This window comes from Zalophus californianus, chromosome 1 (assembly GCF_009762305.2).
Source record: "Zalophus californianus isolate mZalCal1 chromosome 1, mZalCal1.pri.v2, whole genome shotgun sequence".
Lineage (NCBI taxonomy): Eukaryota > Metazoa > Chordata > Mammalia > Carnivora > Otariidae > Zalophus > Zalophus californianus.
Window position 1 is genome coordinate 22157422 of NC_045595.1, and position 10590 is coordinate 22168011.

At 53.2% G+C, this 10590-nt stretch overlaps 1 protein-coding gene across 4 annotated transcripts in view; it reads right to left on the reverse strand.

The window, feature by feature from the left end:
- Positions 1-10576, reverse strand: part of CHDH (choline dehydrogenase) — a 35404-nt gene extending 24828 nt beyond the window's left edge. Inside the window, exons 1-2 of one of the 4 annotated variants that reach the window (XM_027583778.2) lie at positions 10524-10544; positions 8150-8221 (exon numbers count right to left, since the gene is read on the reverse strand). The gene's annotated coding sequence lies outside the window, so the exon portion shown is untranslated. Of the gene's footprint in view, positions 1-8149; positions 8222-9214; positions 9338-10261; positions 10370-10523 lie in introns of those variants that run through there. The other 3 variants (XM_027583780.2, XM_035727543.1, XM_027583781.2) reach the window with 3 other exon arrangements.
- Positions 10577-10590: the final 14 nt, after the last annotated feature.

Here is a 10590-nt window from a genome sequence, read left to right on the forward strand (position 1 = left end):
AAAAAAAAAGTTGGGCAGTTCCTCAAACAGTTAAACATAGAATTACCATACGATCTGGCAGTTCCACTCCTAGATATATACCCAAAAGAACTGAAAGCAGGGTCTCAGATACCTGTACTCCAGTGTTTCTAGCAGAATCATTCATAATAGCAGAAAGGTTGAAAGTACACAAGTGGCCATCAAAGTGACTAAAGGAGCAGGGTGTGGTATATCCGTGCAACAGAGTATTTATTCAGCCTCAAATAAGAACAGAATTCTCATACATGCTACAACATGGATGAATCTTGAAAACACTATGTGAAGTGAAATAAGTCAGTCACAAAAGGACAACTGTTGTATGGTTCCATTTATATGAGAGAAATTCAGAGACGGAAAGGAGATTTGAGGTGACCACGGGTTGGGGGGAGAGGAAATGGGGAGTTATAGGCACGCCTCTGAGATATGGCAGGTTTGGTTCCAGATCAATGCAATAAAGCAAACATCACAATAAAGTGAGTCAAATGAAGTTTGTGGTTTCCCAGTGCATGTAAAAGTTGTGTTCACCCTATAGTGTAGTCTATAAAGTGTGCGATAGCATTATGCCTATAAGAACCAATGTATATACCTTAATTAAAAAAAAATTTTTTTTTTACTAAAAACTGTTAACAGTCGTCTGAGCTTACAGAGAGTCCTAATCTTTCAGCTGATGGAGGGCCCTGCCTCCATGTTGATGGCCGCTGACTGATAAGGGCGGTGGTTGCTGAAGGCTGGGGCGACTGTGGCGATTTCTTAAGCAGGACAAGACTTAAGAAGACTTAAGTTTGCAGCACTGAGTGACTCTTGCTTTCACAAATGCGATGCGTAGCATGCGATGCCTCAGATGGCATTTTACCCACAGTAGAACCTCTTTGAAAACTGGAGTCGATCTTCTCAAACCCCACTGCTGCTTTATCAATTCAGTTGATCTGCTATTCTAACTCCTTTGTCGTCATTTCAAAAATCATCACAGCACCCTCACCTGGAACAGATTCCAGCTCAAGAAACCACGTTCTTTGCCTACCCCCTAAGAAGCAACTCCTCATCCGTTCAAGTTTTACCATGAGATTGCAACAACGCTGTCCCGTCTTCCGGCTCCACATCTGATTCTGGTTCTCTTGCTGTTTCCACTACATCTGCAGTCACTTCCTCCATGGAAGTCTTGAACCCCTCAAAGTCCTCTGGGAGGGCGGGAATCTGCTTCTTCCAAACACCTGTCCATGTTGATAAAGTTTATCGTCTCACGAATCACACATGTTCTTAATGGTATCTAGGCGGTGAATCCTTTCCAGAGGGTTTTTAATTGACTTTGCCCAGATCCAACAGACGAATCGCTGTCTATGGCAGCTATAGTCTTATGAAGCATAGTTCTTAAATAATAAGACTCGACAGGTGAAATTACTCCACGAACCGTGGGCTGAAGAATGGACGTTGTGTTAGCAGGTGGGGAAACAACATGCATCTTGCTGTCCCTCTCCATGAGAACTCCTGGGTGACCAGGGGCTTTGTTAATGAGCAGTCATATTTGGAAAGGAATCTTCTTTTCTGAGCAATAGGTCTCAATAGTGGGCTTAAAATATTCAGTAAACCATGTTGTAAACAGATGAGCTGTCAGCCAGGCTTTGTTGATCACTTACAGAGTAGAGATAGCATAATTCTTCAGGGCCCTAGGACTTTCCAAATGGTAAATGAGCATCAGCTTCACCTTAAAGTCACCAGCTACATTCACCCTTAAACAGAGAATCAGCTTGTCCTTTGAAGCTTAGAAACCAGGCCTTGACTTCTCTTCTCCGGCTATGAAAGCCCTAGATGGCATCTTCTTCCAATAGAAGGCTGTTACATCTACACTGAAAATCTGTTGTTTAGTGTAGCTACCTTTATTTTTTTTTTTGAAGATTTTATTTATGTACGTGACAGAGAGACAGCGAGAGAGGGAACACAAGCAGAGGGAGTGGGAGAGGGAGAAGCAGGCTTCCCGCGGAGCAGGGAGCCCGATGCGGGGCTCGATCCCAGGACCCTGAGATCATGACCCAAGCTGAAGGCAGTCGCTTAACCGACTGAGCCACCCAGGCGCCCCAAGCTGAGCTAGATCTTTCCGGATAATTTGCTGCAGCTTCTACATCAGTGCTTGCTGCATTACCTTGTACTTTTATGTTCTTCCCTTCTACCTCATGAACCCACCTCTGCTCGCTTCAGACTTCTCTCCTGCAGCTTCCCCACCTCTCCCAGCCTTCACAGAATTGAAGAGAGTTTGGGCCTTGCTCTGGATGAGGCTTTGGCTTAAGGGAATGCGGTGGCTGGTTTGATCTTCTCTCCAGACCACTCAGACTTTCTCCATAGCAGCAATAAGGCTGTTTTGCTTTCTTATCATTCGTGTGTTCACTAAGGTAGCACTTTTAATTTCCTTCAAGGACTTCCTCTGTGTTCACAACTTGGCTAACGGTTTGGCTCAAGAGGCTTGGCTTTCGGCCTAAGCTTTCAATACGCCTTGCTAAGCTTCATCATTTGTAGCTTTTGATTTAAACTGAGAGACGTGGATCTCTTCCTTTCAGGGGCCACTGTAGGGTTATTAATTGGCCTAAGTTCCGTACTGTTTTGTCTCAGGGACTAGGAAGACCCAAGGAGAGGGAGTTCCGTACTGTTTTGTCTCAGGGACTAGGAAGACCCAAGGAGAAAGGGAATGGTGGGTTGGTGGGGCGGTCAGGACACACAACATTTATAGGTTAAGTTCACCATCTCACACAGGCTCGGTTCATGGTACTTCAAAACAATGACAACAGGAACATCAAAGATCACGGATCACAGATCCCCATAACAAACAACAAAGTTTGGAATACTGCGAGAATTGTCAAACTGTGACACAGAGATATGCGGTGAGCAGATGCTGTTGGAAAAACGGCGCCAACAGACTTGCTTGACACAGGGTTGCCTCAAATTTCCATTTGTGAGAAACAGATCTGCGAAGCACAATAAAGCAAAGCACAATAAAACGAGGTATGCCCGTACTGTTTTGCAGGTACAGAACTTCTGTTTGAGGTGACGGAACATTTTGGAAATGGAGAGTAGTGATGGTTGTAACAACATTGTGAATGTACGTAATGCTACTGAATTGTACACTTAAAAATGGTTAAAATGGTTAATTTTTATGTTACGTATATTTTGCCATAATAAAAAAAAACTGCAAAAAAACCCTCCCGTATCTTATACAATTCTAGATGTTGTTGAGGGACTCAAACCTATGACTGAGAAAAGTATAAAGGAGCCCAGGGTATTGCCTCTGAGTAGGGTGGACAGCTCCACTGAAGGTCTGAAATAATTGATCATAAAAGTCGACAGCGTTAGGAAGCAACATGGCACCTTTGCCAGGAGGCACCAAGCCTACTGTGGAGAAGTGAAGACAGGTCCCTTATTCATGGGGTGACGGCAGGTCCCTTACTCTCCTTGGCCCCAGTCACTCCACACCCCATCTCCTGTCACAGCCCTGCCTCCAACATCCCCCTTCCCCCCACCCCATGGAGGGGCCTTTAATTGCTCTCAAAGTTCTGGGTCCGACCTTCAACTAGGCACGCATCTCTCCAGCCTCTGGGCAGGGGCAGACTAAACTGGGGCCCAGCTGTCTGGTGCCCACCTCTGTTGAAACTGGGAAAGTCCCTCAGGACGCCTCTGCCTACCTCCCCCCACTCTCCCAGGATCCCTGACCCAAGATTTGCTGAACAATGGGGACAGGAAAGTGCAGGGCGCTCTCACTTCCCTTCTCAGGATGCACACGGTCCAGCTCTCTGCCTCATGGCCAGGGGTGCGGTGGGGTGGGCTTTCCTCTTCTCTCCTGGCAGCCTGGGCGCCCAGGCTCCAGGCCACTCCCCCCGCCCAGAGCAACAATTTCCCTGTTCCTGAGACCCACCTGAGGGGACCGGCTCCCTCAGAAGGCAGGCCTGGGCCCCGGGGGGAGCAGAGGAGTCACTTGGGCTCCTGGCTCACAGTGTTGCAAAGTGACAGGTCCTACAACACACTCACTGTGTGCAAGGGAATAAGGGGTTGCAGAGGGAGGGCTCACTGCCAAAAGGGACAGCCTTGGGAGCAGGGACCCCCACATCCCTAGCGCAGTGCCTTCTCAGGCTTCCAGACCGGGTGGGTGGGCAGACTGACCCTCAGGGGGCAGGAGTGACAGGGAAGTAGCCCTTTCCACTTTGCTGGGCTACCTGGGCAGGGAAGGAGTTCCCTGGCATCGGCCATGTGGAAAGTGAGGGCTGGGGAGGAGGTAAGGAACCAGAGAAAGCCAAGACAGCACGTGTGTCCACCTGAGGGAGTGTGTGTGTATGTGTGTGTGTGTGTGTGTGTGTGTGTGTGGTGTGTGTGTGTGTGTGTGTGTGTGTGTGTGTGTTAGGGGGTGGGTGGGGAGTCCTACCACATGTCAGGTGGCATCCGAGGCTTCCTTCTGAGTCCGGGTGCCTATACCCCTGACCTGCCCTGCTTCCTGGGACCAACCCTGGCTCTGTTTAGGGCCCTGCCTGTCCCCTCCTGGGCTCTGAGCAGGAGAGGAAGGGGCAAGAGGAGACTTTCATCTGTTCTGCTCCCCAGTCCAGGGGAGAAGACCCTCGTGCCACACTGGTCTCCCTGGGGCGCAGGGCCGCCACACCAAGCCACCCCTTCCACCTGGCCAGTCCGCTTGGAGCTGGTCACCAGGTCCCTGTGGCACTTCTGTCTGCGAAGCGAGGCTTTGGTCAGTTCAGGCCCCCACCTCCAACTCCAGTGATGGACACAGCAGATGGGCCGAGCACACAGATGACAATCAATGAGGGACAACAAATGCAGGAGCCACCTCACCCTATGAAGTACTGCTAGAGACTTTTGTCACCGTCGTACTTGGTAGCAACTAACAATTCTCATTTCAAATTCTAAAATCAGTAGGTAAATACGTGTATTGAATAATTTGCCAAATTTCACGGTCAGAATTTCTTGTAGAATGATAAATTTCCATGTAATCGAGAGCTCGTGACCAGTGCACAACAAGTTTGATAATTTTGGTGGAGTCAAATTGAAATAGAACTGTGCCCAGAATAAAATGCTTACCTGGCATCTCAGCAGTGCCCACACTTGGGGCACAGTCTGTCTCCAAAGTCATACAGCTGGAGTACTGACCAAACTTTCTGAAACAACACTTATAACAGGTTCTTCACAATTTCTTGGCATGCACATGTGTGTGCATGTACGTGGGCACGCACACGTGCTGTGTGTGTGTGTGTGTGTGTGTGTGTGTGTGTGTGTGTGTGTGTCCGCTCCAGCTTCTGGCCTGTGCAGTGTACTGGGCTAGAGTCAGACTTTCTGGGCCAGCGAAGCCTGGCCTTCGTCGGTAACCCAAGAAGAGATGACAGAACTCTGGGGAGGGAGCAGGCAGTCTCAGCCAGGCTTGAAGTGCAAAACCTGCCGCAACCTTCGAGAAGCTCCACCAGGGGCAAGGCCAATGACAGCGATTCTGCTTTGGGCACAGCTGTGGAGTGTGCAAACCTTCCCGAAATAGGATGGACACATCAGGACTTTAAAGGGGCCACCCTCTGTCTCCACAATCTCACTTCTAGGAATTTAACCAGAAGAGAACTCTTCACGACTACGAAAAAGCAAGCAGAAGAGGTCTGTCCCCAGTCGTTTATTCTGGCAAGCCAATGATAAAAACCTAACTGTCCACCAAGAGGGGGTGGCGGAGTGAAAGAACGGGCCCATCCACATGAAAGGATCTGTGAACCCCTTTAAATAGTGACCATGTAGCCTGGTCACTCTAGCCACAGCCTGAGCAGACCCGAGCACCAAGCTCAGCTCCTAGTGACCATGGAGGCCCTTGGTGCCCCAAGGCTGGCCCTGTCCCTGGAGGTACTGCCTTCACAACTGGCGCTGTGCTCTCAGGCCAGGATGGTGACAACAGTCACCCCACATCTGGGGGGGCCCCCATCCAATCAGGAGAGACACCACACCTATGAACTACCCTTGCCAAAAAAAATCAAACCCGAATCTGCTCACACTTGTGGATCCACCCACCAATTCAGAAGAAAGTCAGAGGAGCAGGGAAAAAGCCAGCCAGAGACCCCCTCAAGGGGAATGCCATACATCTCTTCAACAACAGATTCCAGCGAAAAACAAACAAGACGGAGGGAGAGGGAGCGAAATCTTGTGAATAACGCATGGATCTTACTTAGATCCTGGGAATGTGAACAGGGGCTGGATTTTTGAGGAGGTTAAGAAAATCCCTGCTTGTCAGGTGGGGTACCGGCCCTGTGGTTATTCCGTCTGAAGCCCACCTCACACCCAGATTTGCCCGGATTCAGGGGAGTCGGCCCCCAGCACCAGCTCACACGCAGCTGTGGAAGCACAGAATCGGAAGCCAGAGTGGAGAAACTCTTAGAGCAATTGCATACAGTGACTTTATGTCTCCTGGGTCCCCTCGTGAGACAATGGGCTTTCCAAAAAGGAAAGGAGCTGCTGGTCAAGATCCTTGGCTTGCAGCCCCAAAGTGGTCACTACTTGTGGTTTATTTAGCCTCTCTGGATCTCAGTTTTCTCATCTATAAAATGGGAACAGAGCCACCTCTTTCATAGGTTTGTTGGGACAGCAAAAGGAAGTAAGAGCTGGAAAAAACACCCTTCAGAAAATGAAAGGTGCCAAGCCAAAGCACGTGGCGACTTTGTCACATTCCCAGGGTGGCCGGGGTCCTGTCCTCGCCCTGCTCCCCGCAGAGCTCCACTCACCCTGCTTCCTCCTCCATCGAGTGCCACCATGGCCAGTAACAATAGCACTGATAATAGATTAATTCGTGTATCCCTGGTCAAAACTAGATCACCAACCCTGCTCTGTGCGCCCAGCGTCTTCGGTAACCCTCCTGAGAGCGCTGTGGGGTGGACTTCAGCACCCCATGGACAGATGGGGCTCTGGGAGAACAGCGATCCCCGACCCCTGTGTCCTGACTGGCTTCGAGGTCGCAGTGTCACACACATGCAAGCTCCAGTGCAGGTGCACAGGGGCCAGGACCTCGCGGGCCTTCCTCCGGGGGTAGGCAGGAGTCCCGGTGCCGAGGCGTTCCCAGCCGGGCCCCTCCTCACTGAAGCAGAGCAGATGACCGCCGTGTGGCCCCGCGGGGAACACGGGGGTGCGGGCCTTCCGCGTGGCTTCCCGGCCCCGGCTCAAAGCACACATTACCTTTGACCCTGCAAAGCTCAACCAGCTGGAAACGAGGGGTCAGAGAGCTACCAAGGGCAGGGGTGCTCCCAACGGCCCCACGTCCCAGCGCAGGCGGGCCGCTGGGGCCCTGGGAAGCAGCCCAGAAAACTGCTTGCTCTTCACGAGACAATGAGTCCACTGTTGACGGGCCAGGGCCTTGATTAATATTTGCAAAAGGAACAAAGTGGAAAATTCCATCTGGGCCGAGGCGGGGCACAGGATGTGTCAACAACCTCAACGGCCTTGTTCTCTCAGGGATGGACTAGGCAGAGAAACGAAGGCCTGATAAAGGTGACAGGACCTGAGGCAGTCGCTGCACTTGGGTCCAAAGGAATTTCCTTACTTGGGTTGCAGAGTATTACTTTGGCTGTCTGTCCTGCCTTCCCTGCCCCCAAATTTACACAGCATCTTGAAATCCTTCAACTTTCTTCCTATCTCTTCAGAGTCTCCCAACAGCCCTGCCAGGCCAGCAGGGGAGAAGTCAGCCCCCGGTTATAGACAGGAAAACCGAGGCTCCAAGACACCAAGAGCTTCACCCAAGCCAGCAGCTGGAGAGTAGCATGCCAGGCAAATCCGGCGTCTCGGCCGCCCACACCGCCCCCCCCGCCCCGGCAGCACAGAGCCTGTCCCGGGGAGTGTGGGTCAGGTGCCCCCAGGGACTGGACAGAGCAGCCCTCCGGGCTCCAGTAGAGGCCCTGACCATCACTCTGCCAGAGGAGGAAGAGGAGAAAGAGGAAGAAGCCCAAAGCGGCTCTCCTGGGCAGGCAGGTTTGTAAGCACCACCTGGTAGGAAGGTGCGCATCATTTGTGCGTTCAAGCATTTAGCAGTGCCCCCGAAATCCCGGCACAGGAAGGCACACTGCGTGGCAGCTCTCTGAGAAACCCAGAACGGGCAGAATTCGTGCCTGAAGGGGACGGGTCAGAGTACCTCCAAAGGTTACTTCCTTCACAGGCTCAAGTCACCTCTGCGAGCTGATGTCACTTCACTGTCTCCTCTGCCCTGTGGTACAGAAAAGGAACCTGAGGCTCTGAGAAGAGCAGTGACTGGCCACACAGAGAGAAAGGAAGCGGAGATCACTGGGTATTTAGTGGCCCTGCCCCCAGTTTAGAAAGCCACAGCGTTATTGGGCTTAGGTAGTCAAATAAATGGTGCCCTTTTCAGCAGGGCCCTCAAAGGCTGCATGCTTCATCAACAAGGACCTCTCATGAAGGACACTTTTTGGAATGACCTTCCAAGCCAGTGTGGACCCCCGAGAAGACAGGCGGGCATAGCGTGCTCGCCCGCAGAGAACACCAGCTGTGGCAGGGCCCTCCCGCCACGCCTCACCTTGCAGTCCTGTCTGCAGAGGCGGCCATGGGCATCACCATCATCCGGGAGCCGCAGCACTGTGCCCCCACACCCCCTGCCCAGGGTCCCTCCTTCCATCCCCCCACCACATGCTCAGTGACCTCCACACCATACTCACCTCTCCCCTTCACCCACCGGCCCCTTCCCCTGTAGAAGGAACCCCCGCCTCTCCTTTTCTTAAAACCAACCCCCCTGACCCCACTCCAGTCTCTGAACCCACTTCCTCCCATGCTCATCTCTCCCCTTCTTGCCAAAACCACCCCTGACTGCCAGTGACGTAAGCCAGGCCAACCCTGACCTCTCTGCCCCATTGATCTGTGGGGGCTGCTTCCTCACCCCTGGGTTTTCTCGCGCCCCCCCCCCCCACCACCACATATGTCTGACTCACAAATCCTATCTCCCGGTTTCACCTCTGCATCCCTGCTTGTCCCTGAAACCCTCGCCCTCAGTCCCACACTCCCACAGCAAGGCCTGCTGGGGCACACGGCTATACAAAGCCAGCATAGCTCGGAGCCTGGCCCAGGACACAGGCTCAGCTGTTCACCGAGGGAATGCATATTGGTTAGCAGCTACCTCCCCGCTGGTACCCCCCTGCCCTGCAGAGCCACCCAGGTGGTCTGTATGAGGCTTAAAACTGCCCCCCACCTAAAAGTCTGCTGTCGTTCCTTGGCACGGCCGGACAAAGTTCACGATCTCCACCTGGCCAATGAGATTGTCCCCATCGGCAACTTCACGGCAGGGTGGCCCTTGAACGTGCATTCATCTCATTCATCCTTGGTCCGAGGGCGCCCATCAGCCAACACCTGTGTGTCATTCACCTTTGCACCCTAGTACTGGCACCCTGCAGGTGTTTGCTGAGAAGACAGATAACTATCTGGGCTGGAAATGGTCTCAGGGACCACAGGGCTCAAAGCAATTCAGAGAGGTTGAGTAAGGGGCCCAAGGGTGAGCCAGCCCCAGGCAGGGATGAGCCAACAACCTCACCTGAGCCACTCTTCCTGGTCAGAAACTAGATCAATCCTCTAGAAACATCACCTGGAGCCTCACGTGTACGCAGGCCAGAGCCTCAGGTGACCTTGAGCCTGGGTCCAGTCCATGTAGGCCCAGATCTGAACCACAGGTGAGTCAGGCCTAGCACACAGTAGGACCTCAGCAAAACCAGCTGTTCGACAAAGTCAACCTCTCTCCAGCTGACGACTCCCTCCATAAGTCTCACTGCCCTCTCTAGGCCTTGGTCTCTTCATCTCTGTCCAATGGCGCTAACTCGGCCTGCAAATTTAAGTGGCCTTGAGTTGGTCACCTTAACCTCGTCCTTTGCAAACAGAGGGGGCTGAAGCAGCGGAGTTCTAAGCTCTGCGATCCACTGTTAGCCCAACTAATTTTTGTTAACCTGTCCTCAAATCACTGTGTCTCAAAGGATGGTTTCAGCAGCCATTGGGCGTCAAAACTACCAGGGGCCGAGCCCAGCCCGGACTGAGGGGTCCCCTCGCAATCTGAGGGCGGGCCCAGGATTTGCATTTAAGGCGGCGCAGAGACGAGGGGGCACAGCGAAACCCGCGCAGCGCGGCTGCGAGCCCACAACAACCCGGGCTTCCGCCTTCGGAGACCCAAGAGTTAGTGTCAGACCTCGTTTTGTGGAAATAAACACACACCAGAGAAGCTGGGGGGGGGGGGGGGGGAGGGAGGACATACAACTTAGTTCTTGCGAAGAAGTAGCTTCCCCAAAGAACTCGACGAGGCTTCGGCTGCCCGCGACCCCACCCTTTGGTTTCGGGGCGCTGGGCCTTTGCATAAAGTGGGGCTCCAGCCTCGGCGTCCAGCCCGGGTCCTTCCGACTCCCCTACTCCCCGGCCCGAGGCCGCCCGGGGCTCCGGAGACTGCGGCCGGGGGCCGTGCGGGGCGGGGCGGCCGGGGGTCGGGGCGCGGCCCCCTCCCCCGGTCCCCCGCTACTCACCCTCGGCGGCTCGGACAGGGGACTGCGGCGGAGCGGGCGGGGCGGGCGGCGGCGGGCGGGGCGGGCC